At 39.9% G+C, this 9,749-nt stretch overlaps 1 non-coding gene across 1 annotated transcript; it reads right to left on the reverse strand.

Annotated features, from left to right (window-relative positions):
- Positions 1-478: 478 nt before the first annotated feature.
- On the reverse strand, positions 479-586 carry LOC148578264 (small nucleolar RNA R71). Its single transcript, XR_015903591.1, has one exon. It is a non-coding gene; the product is annotated as a small nucleolar RNA R71 (small nucleolar RNA).
- Positions 587-9,749: the final 9,163 nt, after the last annotated feature.

Below are 9,749 nucleotides of genomic sequence, written 5' to 3' on the forward strand. Positions count from 1 at the left end.
AGAAAGCTAAGAGAAGCTAAAGAACAATTCTGTTTAGAGGGCCTAACAGAACTCTTCAAAGAAGAAGAAACCATGGCAGCCGAAAACAACAACAATGCCAACAATGCAAGGAAGGTGCTTGGTGACTTTACTGCACCTACTCCTGATTTCTATGGGAGAAGCATCTCAATCCCTGCCATTGGAGCAAACAACTTTGAGCTTAAGCCTCAATTAGTTTCTCTAATGCAACAGAATTGCAAGTTTCATGGACTTCCATTGGAAGATCCTCATCAGTTTTTTAGCTGTGTTCTTACAAATCTGTGACACTGTCAAGACCAATGGGGTTGACCCTGAAGTCTACAGACTTATGCTTTTTCCTTTTGCTGTAAGAGACAGAGCTAGGACATGGTTGTATTCACAACCTAAAGAAAGCCTGAACTCTTGGGAAAAGCTAGTCAATGCCTTCTTGGCAAAGTTCTTTCCACCTCAAAAATTGAGCAAGCTTAGAGTGGAAGTCCAAACCTTTAGACAGAAGGGTGGTGAGTCCCTCTATGAAGCTTGGGAGATATACAAGCAATTGATCAGAACGTGCCCTTCTGACATGCTTTCAGAATGGAGCATCATAGGAATCTTCTATGATGGTCTGTCTGAACTATCCAAGATGTCATTGGATAGCTTTGTTGGAGGATCTCTTCATCTGAAGAAGACACCTGCAGAAGCTCAAGAACTCATTGAAATGGTTGCAAATAACTAATTCATGTACACTTCTGAAAAGAATCCTGTGAATAATGGGACAGCTCAGAAGAAAGGAGTCCTTGAGATTGAAACTCTGAATGCCATATTGGCTCAGAATAAAATATTGACCCAACAAGTCAATATGATTTCTCAGAGTCTGTCTGGAATGCAAGTAGCAACAGGCAGTACTAAGGAAGCTTCCTCTGAAGAAGAAGCTTATGATCCTGAGAACCCAGCAATAGAAGAGGTGAATTACATGGGATAATCCTATGGAAACACCTATAATCCTTCATGGAGAAATCATCCAAATCTCTCATGGAAGGATCAACAGAGACCTCAACAAGGTTTCAATAACAATAATGGTGGAAGAAACAGGTTTAGCAATAGCAAGCCTTTTCCATCATCTTCTCCACAACAGACAGAGAATTCTAAGCAAGACCACTCTGACTTAACAACCATTGTCTCTGATCTAATCAAAACCACTCAAAGTTTCATGACTGAAACAAGGTCCTCCATTAGAAATTTAGAGGCACAATTGGGTCAGCTAAGTAAGAAAATTACTGAACTCCCTCCTAGCACTCTCCCAAGCAATACAGAAGAGAATCCAAAAAGAGAGTGCAAGGCCATAACCACATCTCACATGGCCGAACATGGAGAGGAGGAAGAGGCAGTGATTCCCACTGCGGAAGACCTCAATGGACACCCACTGACCTCCATGGAGTTCCCTGATGAGCAACCATGGGAATCTGAGGCTAACACTGAGACCATAGAGATTCCATTAAATTTACTTTTGCCATTCATGAGCTCTGATGAGTATTCTTTCTCTAAAGAGGATGAAGATGTCACTGAAGAGCAAGTTGCTAAGTACCTTGGAGCAATCATGAAGTTAAATACCAAGTTATTTGGTAATGAGACTTGGGAGGATGAACCTCCATTGCTCATCAAAGAACTGGATGACTTGACTAGGCAGAGATTACCTCAAAAGAGACAGGACCCTGGAAAGTTCTCAATCCCTTGTACCATAGGCACCATGACCTTTGAGAAGGCTCTGTGTGACCTAGGGTCAAGCATAAACCTTATGCCTCTCTCTGTAATGGAGAAGCTAGGGATCATTGAGGTACAAGCTGCAAGAATCTCACTAGAGATGGCAGACAATTCAAAGAAACAGGCTTATGGACTGTTAGAGGATGTCTTAGTAAAGGTTGAAGACCATTACATCCCTGCTGATTTCATAGTCCTAGAGACTGGAAAGTGTATGAATGAATCCATCATCCTTGGTAGACCCTTCTAGCCACAGCAAAAGCTGTGATTGATGTTGACAGAGGAGAATTGATCATTCAAGTGAATGGAGACTCCCTTGTGTTTAAAGCTCAAGGATATCCCTCTATCACCATAGAGAGGAAGCATGAGGAGCTTCTCTCAATACAGAGTCAAACAGAGCCCCCACAGTCAAACTCTAAGTTTGGTGTTGGGAGGTTCCAACATTGCTCTGAACATCTGTGAGGCTCCATGAGAGCCACTGTCAAGCTATTGACATTAAAGAAGCGCTTGTAGGGAGGCAACCAATTTTTACTTATCTATGTTAAATTTCTATTTTCTATTGTTATTTTATGTTTTCTGTAGGTTGACGATCATGTGAAGTCACAAAAACAATTGAAAAAGCAGAAATAGAGTGAAAAATAGAATAAAAAATAGAACACCCTGGAGGAGACAGTTACCGGCGTTTAAACGCCAGTAAAGGTAGCAGAATGGGCGTTAAACGCCCAGTCTGGCACCATTTTGGGCGTTTAACGCCAGAAAAGGGCACCAGACTGGCGTTTAACGCCAGGAATGGGCAAGAAGCTGGCGTTAAACGCCAGAAATGGGCAGCAGCTTGGCGTTTAACACCAGGATTGGCAGAAAGGGGCATTTTGCACGCCACTTGGTGCAGGGATGAGATATCCTTGACACCTCAGGATCTGTGGACCCCACAGGATCCCCACCTACCCCACCTCCCTCTCTCTTCTTCACCCATTCACCAATCACCTCAATCCATCTTCCCCAAAAACCCCTCACCTATTAAATCCCACCATTCTCTTCACCACTCACATTCATCCTTCATAAAACCCCTCCTACCTCACCATTCAAATTTAAACCACTTTCCCTCCCAAACCCACCCTCTATAGCCGAACCATACACACCCCTCTCACCCCTATATAAATCCATCTTCACTACTTCATTTTCACACAACCTAACCAACACTTCTCCCCCTTGGCCAAAACACAAAGCCCACTCCATCTCCTCTATTTCTTCTTCTTCTACTCTCTTCTTTCTTATTTTGCTCAAGGACGAGCAACCTTCTAAGTTTGGTGTGGTAAAAGCTAAAGCTTTTTTTTTTTCCATAATCATTTATGGCACCAAAGGCCAGAGAAACCTCTAGAAAGAGGAAAGGGAAGACAAAAGCTTATACCTCCGAGTCATGGGAGATGGAGAGATTCCTCTCAAGGGTGCATCAAGACCACTTCTATGAAGTTGTGGCCAAGAAGAAAGTGATCCCCGAGGTCCCTTTCAAACTCAAAAAGAATGAGTATCTGGAGATCCGACATGAGATCCGAAGAAGAGGTTGGGAAATTCTCACCAACCCCATTCAACAAGTCGGAATCTTAATGGTTCAAGAGTTCTATGCCAATGCATGGATCACCAAGAACCATGATCAAAGTGTGAACCCGGACCCTAAGAATTGGCTTACAATGGTTTGGGGGAATTACTTAGATTTTAGTCCGGAAAATGTAAGGTTGGCATTCAACTTGCCTATGATGCAAGGAGATGCATACCCCTACACTAGAAGGGTCAACTTTGATCAAAGGTTGGACCAAGTCCTCATGGACATATGTGAAGAGGGCGCTCAATGGAAAAGAGATTCAAGAGGGAAGCCGGTTCAACTAAGAAGGCATGACCTCAAGCCCGTGGCTAGGGGATGGTTGGAGTTCATCCAACGCTCAATCATTCCCACTAGCAACCGATCCGAAGCTACTATAGACCGGGCTATCATGATACATAGCATCATGATTGGAGTGGAAGTGGAAGTTCATGAGGTTATATCCCAAGAACTCTATAAAGTGGCGGACAAGTCCTCTCCTTTGGCAAGGTTAGCCTTCCCTCATCTCATCTGTCACCTCTGTAATTCAGTTGGAATTGACATAGAGGAAGACATCCTCATTGATGAGGACAAGCCCATCACTAAGAAAAGGATGGAGCAAACAAGAGATCCCACTCATGGACAAGAGCATGTGGAAATTCCTCATCATGAAATCCCTGAAATACCTCAAGGGATGCATTTTTCTCCACAAAACTATTGGGAGAAAATCAACATCTCCCTAGGAGAATTGAGTTCCAACATGGGACAACTAAGGGTGGAGCACCAAGAGCATTCCATCATCCTCCATGAAATCAGAGAAGATCAAAGAACCATGAGAGAGGAGCAACAAAGGCAAGGAAGAGACATTGAGGAGCTCAAGCACTCCATAAGATCTTCAAGAGGAAGAACAAGCCGCCATCACTAAGGTGGACCCGTTCTTTAATTTCCTTGTTCTTTATTTTCCTGTTTTTCGAATTTTTATGCTTATGTTTGTGTCTTTATTACATGATCATTAGTGTCTAAGTGTCTATGCCTTAAAGCTATGAAAATGAATCCATCACCTTTCTTAAATGAAAAATGTTTTCAATTGAAAAAGAAAAAGAAGTGCATGAATTTCAAATTTTAAAACAGTTTAATTATCTTGATGTGGTGGCAATACTATTGTTCTTCTGAATGAATGCATGAACAGTGCATATTTTTGAATTCGATTGTTTATGAATGTTAAAATTGTTGGCTCTTGAAATAATGAGAGGAAAAGGAGAAATGTTATCTGATGTTCTGAAAAATCATAAAATTAATTCTTGAAGCAAAAAAAAGCAGTGAAAAGCTTGCAAAAAAAAAAAAACGAAAGAAGAAAAGCAAGTAGAAAAAACCAATACCCCTTTAAACCAAAAGGTAAGGGTGATAAAAAGGATCCAAGGCTTTGAGCATCAGTGGATAGGAGGGCCCACAGGAATAAAATCCTAGCCTAAGCGGCTAAACCAAGCTGTCCCTAACCATGTTCTTGTGGCGTGAAGGTGTCAAGTGAAAACTTGAGACTGAGCGGTTAAAGTCATGGTCCAAAGCAAAAAGAAGAGTGTGCTTAAGAACCCTGGACACCTCTAATTGGGGACTCTAGTAAAGCTAAGTCACAATATAAAAAGGTTCACCCAGTTATGTGTCTGTGGCATTTATGTATCCGGTGGTAATACTGGAAAACAAAGTGCTTAGGGCCACGACCAAGACTCATAAAGTAGCTGTGTTCAAGAATCAACATACTTAACTAGGAGAATCAATAACACTATCTGGATTCTGAGTTCCTATAGATGCCAATCATTCTGAACTTCAAAGGATAAAGTGAGATGCCAAAACTGTTCAGAAGCAAAAAGCTAAAAGCCCTGCTCATCTAATTAATACTGATCTTCATAGATGTTTTTGGAATTCATTGTATATTCTCTTCTTTTTATCCTATTTGACTTTCAGTTGCTTGGGGACAAGCAACAATTTAAGTTTGGTGTTGTGATGAGCGGATAATTTATACGCTTTTTGGCATTGTTTTTAGTATGTTTTTAGTATATTTTAATTAGTTTTTAGTATGTTTTTATTAGTTTTTATTTAAAAATCATATTTCTGGACTTTACTATGAGTTTTGTGTATTTTTCTGTGATTTCAGATATTTTCTGGCTGAAATTGAGGGACCTGAGCAAAAATCTGATTCAGAGGCTGAAAAAGGACTGCAGATGCTGTTGGATTCTGACCTCCCTGCACTCAAAGTAGATTTTCTGGAGCTACAGAAGTCCAATTGGTGCGCTCTCAATTACGTTGGAAAGTAGACATTCTGGGATTTCCAGCAATATATAATAATCCATACTTTGCCCGAGATTTGATGGCCCAAATAGGCGTTCCAAGTCAGCTCAAGAATTCTGGCGTTTAACTCCAAAACTAGCACAAAAGCTGGAGTTAAACGCCCAAACTGGCACAAAAGCTGGCGTTTAACTCCAAGAAAAGTCTCTACACATGAAAACTTCAATGCTCAGCCCAAGCACACACCAAGTGGGCCCGGAAGAAGATTTCTGCATTAATTACTGATTTCTGTAACCCTAGGCTACTAGTTCTCTATAAATAGGACCTTTTGCTATTGTATTTCACACACTTGAGACACTTGATATACTTTTGATCTTTGAGAGTCTTATGCACATTTGGGGGCTGGCCTCACGGCCATGCCTAGACCTTGTTCTTATGTATTTTCAACGGTGGAGTTTCTACACACCATAGATTAAGGTATGAAGCTCTGCTGTTCCTCATGAATTAATGCAATTACTACTATTTTTCTATTCAATTCACGCCTACTTCTTCTCTAAGATATCACTTGTTCTTCAACTTGATGAATGTGATGATCCGTGACACTCATCATCATTCTCACCTATGAACGTGTGCCTGACAACCACCTCCGTTCTACCTTCGATTGAGTGTATATTTCTTGGGTTTCTAATCTAAGATTGAAACCTTCGTGGTATAGGCTAGAATTAATGGCAGCCATTCCTAAGATCCGGAAAGTCTAAACCTTGTCTGTGGTATTCCGAGTAGGATCTGGGAAGGGATGACTGTGACGAGATTCAAACTCGTGATTGTGGGGCGTGTGACAGACGCAAAAGGATTAATGGATCCTATTCCGACATGATCAAGAACCGACAGCTGATTAGCCGATGTTGTGACAGAACATCAGGACCATTTTCACTGAGAGGACGGGATGTAGCCATTGACAACGGTGATGCCCAACATAAAGCTTGCCATGGAAAGGAGTATGAATGATTGGAAGAAGGCAATAGGAAAGCAGAGGTTCAAGGGGAACAAAGCATCTTCATACGCTTATCTGAAATCCACCAATGAATTACATAAGTATCTCTATCTTTATTTTATGTTTTATTCATCTTTTAATTATCAATCCTCCATCACCAATTGAATCTGCCTGACTGAGATTTTCAAGATGACCATAGCTTGCTTCAAGCCGACAATCTCCGTGGGATCGACCCTTACTCACGTAAGGTTTATTACTTGGACGACCCAGAGCACTTGCTGGTTAGTTGTGCGGAATTGTGACAAAGTGTGATTCACGTTTAAGAGCTCCAAGTCCTTTGGCGCCATTGTTGATGATCACAATTTCGCCTACCAGCACGCGTCCGAGTCGTCCACACGTTTGCGTCAATGTCATTTCACGCTAGGCACGCGTTCGCATCGTCCATGCGTTCGCATCGTCCATGCGTTCGCATCGCTGCCTTTTCTTCAAAACTCCATTTTTGTGCTTTCCTTCCATTTTTGTATGTTTCCTTTCTGTCCTTTAAGCCATTCCTTCCCTATGAGACCTGAAAATACTTAACACACAAATCACGACATCGAATGGTAATAAAGGATAATTAAAATTAATATTTTTAAAGCATAGGAAACATGTTTTCACACTTATCTCATAATAAGGAAGGAAAAGTAAAACCATGCAATTCATATGAATAAATGGGTGAAGAATTGATAAAAACACTCAAATTGAGCACAAAATGAATCATAAAATAGGGGTTTATCAACCTCCCCATACTTAAACAATAGCATGTTGTCATGCTAAATCCAAGAGAAAGGGGAAAGTTAGAATGGTGGAATCTTATGCAATGCAATCTATTCTAAATACAATCTACCTACATGAATCATGCAATTTTAATTATCATCCACCTATATATATATAGAACTTACATGTGGTTAATTTGATTCATATTTTCAAGGAATCACATATGTATAGCCAAACCTAAATCATGTTAAAGCACCTTCACAATTGAGTTGGGTTAAAATATTTCACAAGCTTGCAAGATAATTAAATAATTAAATCTGGATATATGGAGATGAGCTATTGAACCATCACTGGATTTGTGTTTACTCTCTAGTCACTCAGTGTTTGGGGTTAATCACTCTATTCTTTTCTATTCCTGCCTTCTAAAAGTTTGTTCTTCATCTAACCAATCAATAAATATACAATGTATACATACAAGCATCATGAGGTCTTTTCAAGGTTGTAATGGGGCCAAGGTAAAGGTAAGGGTATATATAAGGCTAAGTGAGCTATAAGTTGAATCCTTAATTAGTCTAAGATCTCACCTAACATATACATACTCTTTTATAGGTTTGAGAAATTGCCTAGCTACCCTATTTTCCACTTTTTTATTACATACTCATGTACTAACTTTACTTTGATTTTTACCTTATGTGCATTGATTTCTTCACTAAGCTTATTATTGGGGTAATTTTGTCCCCTTATTTATTTAATTAAAAAAGGAAAGATTTTTTTAACATAAACATAACATATATCAATGCACATGGTATTTTAATTTAAATTTGTTTCACATGAGCATGCTCCCAAAATTCTTATTATTTTATTAATTTAATCCTTTCCTATCAACCTATGTTCCCGCATTTCCCCATACTTGGTGAATACACAATTTCTATCTTAAGCTAACCAAGGATTCAACTTGGAATTTTTAAATTTTTTTTCTGCTTAAGCCTAGTGATGTGGTTATAGAACAAGAGGGGATTAAAAGGCTCAAGGGGACTAACAAAGGTGATGTATGAGGTAGGCTTATTTGGGATATGTAAGGGAAAATTCAAATGATGGCTTCAATCATATGCGTGGATGTATCTACATTCTATATTGGACATATAGATTAAAACAAAGTAAAGATTACAAGCATAGAAAAGAAGTGCGAAACACACAAAAATGAAATTTATGGTTGAATATAACCATACAATTAAGCTCAAAAACTCACGGGTTGTGTGTTCGTTGGCTCAAAAACCATATATCAGTTACGTATGTCATGCAAGTAGAAATTAAGAGTTCCCATTATTCTCAATGTGAATCTTAGGATGGCTCTTAAAATCTTAGTGTTCTTCCTTGAAAAAATGTTGTTAATCAACCAACATTTGTTGCTATATATATATAAAGTGTGTGGATTGTTGTGATTCTGTTATACTAAAGTTTCTAGTTTACTCTTTTTATTTTCAATTAATCCAAGCTATCGTATGCTAAAAGGGTAAACTAAACTAATTAATCCATATATTTTATATCACAACTTAATAAGCTAAAATTGCAATTAGACTAAACTAAATATCTAAGATAAATATATAAATCTAAGTGAAAAATGCAGAAATATTCTAAAAATACAGAAAAATGTGCAAGTACTGAAAGATAAATAAGATAAGGTAAAATAAAAATAAAAATAAAAATAAAAATAAAAATACAGAAAATAAACAAAATAGGATAAAAAGAGAGTCTAAAAAGTGGTTCACCAAAATAAAGTACGCCAAAGATGGCGACCTCCCCACACTTAAATAATAGCATCGTCCTCGATGCTCACTCAAGCTGGGTGTGAAGAAGTGTCATCTCCGGAAGGATGCGCAGTAGGGGTCTCTGTGGTGATATGAGGCTTTGTAGTCTGTATGAGGGTCAGGGGGTCTTCCTGCTGAAGTGGAGGCTCTGCGTGAAGAGGGATCTCGGGATCAGCCGGCTGTATCTGATGGGGCTCCTCATGGTGTAGCGTAGCCTGCTCAGCCTCTACATGTGTCTCCACCGCATGATCATCCGCCTCCGCATCAGATGGCTCAGAAGCGGTGTCAGGCTCGGAGGGGATGTCGCTGCCGGATCGGATCATCAACTTTAAGTGCTCATAGCGTCGCTTGTTGCGACGCTCCATACGATCTAGGCGTGCGAAGAGTCGGTGCATGAGGTGATAAATAGGCTCTGAGGCAGGTGGATACAGAAGGGGCAGCAGAAGATGTGGCTTCCTCACCCGAGGTAGTGAGGAATAGAGGTCTGTAGCCCAAAGCCTGAAACTTTCTGCTGTGAGGGATAATCTTCTTGCAGTCTGCAGCAGTTGGCTTCTCATCTGTCGGCTCCCAGGGCACC

Source organism: Arachis ipaensis, chromosome B1 (genome assembly GCF_059453495.1).
Source record: "Arachis ipaensis isolate K30076 ecotype BB chromosome B1, ASM5945349v1, whole genome shotgun sequence".
NCBI classification, from domain to species: Eukaryota; Viridiplantae; Streptophyta; class Magnoliopsida; order Fabales; family Fabaceae; genus Arachis; species Arachis ipaensis.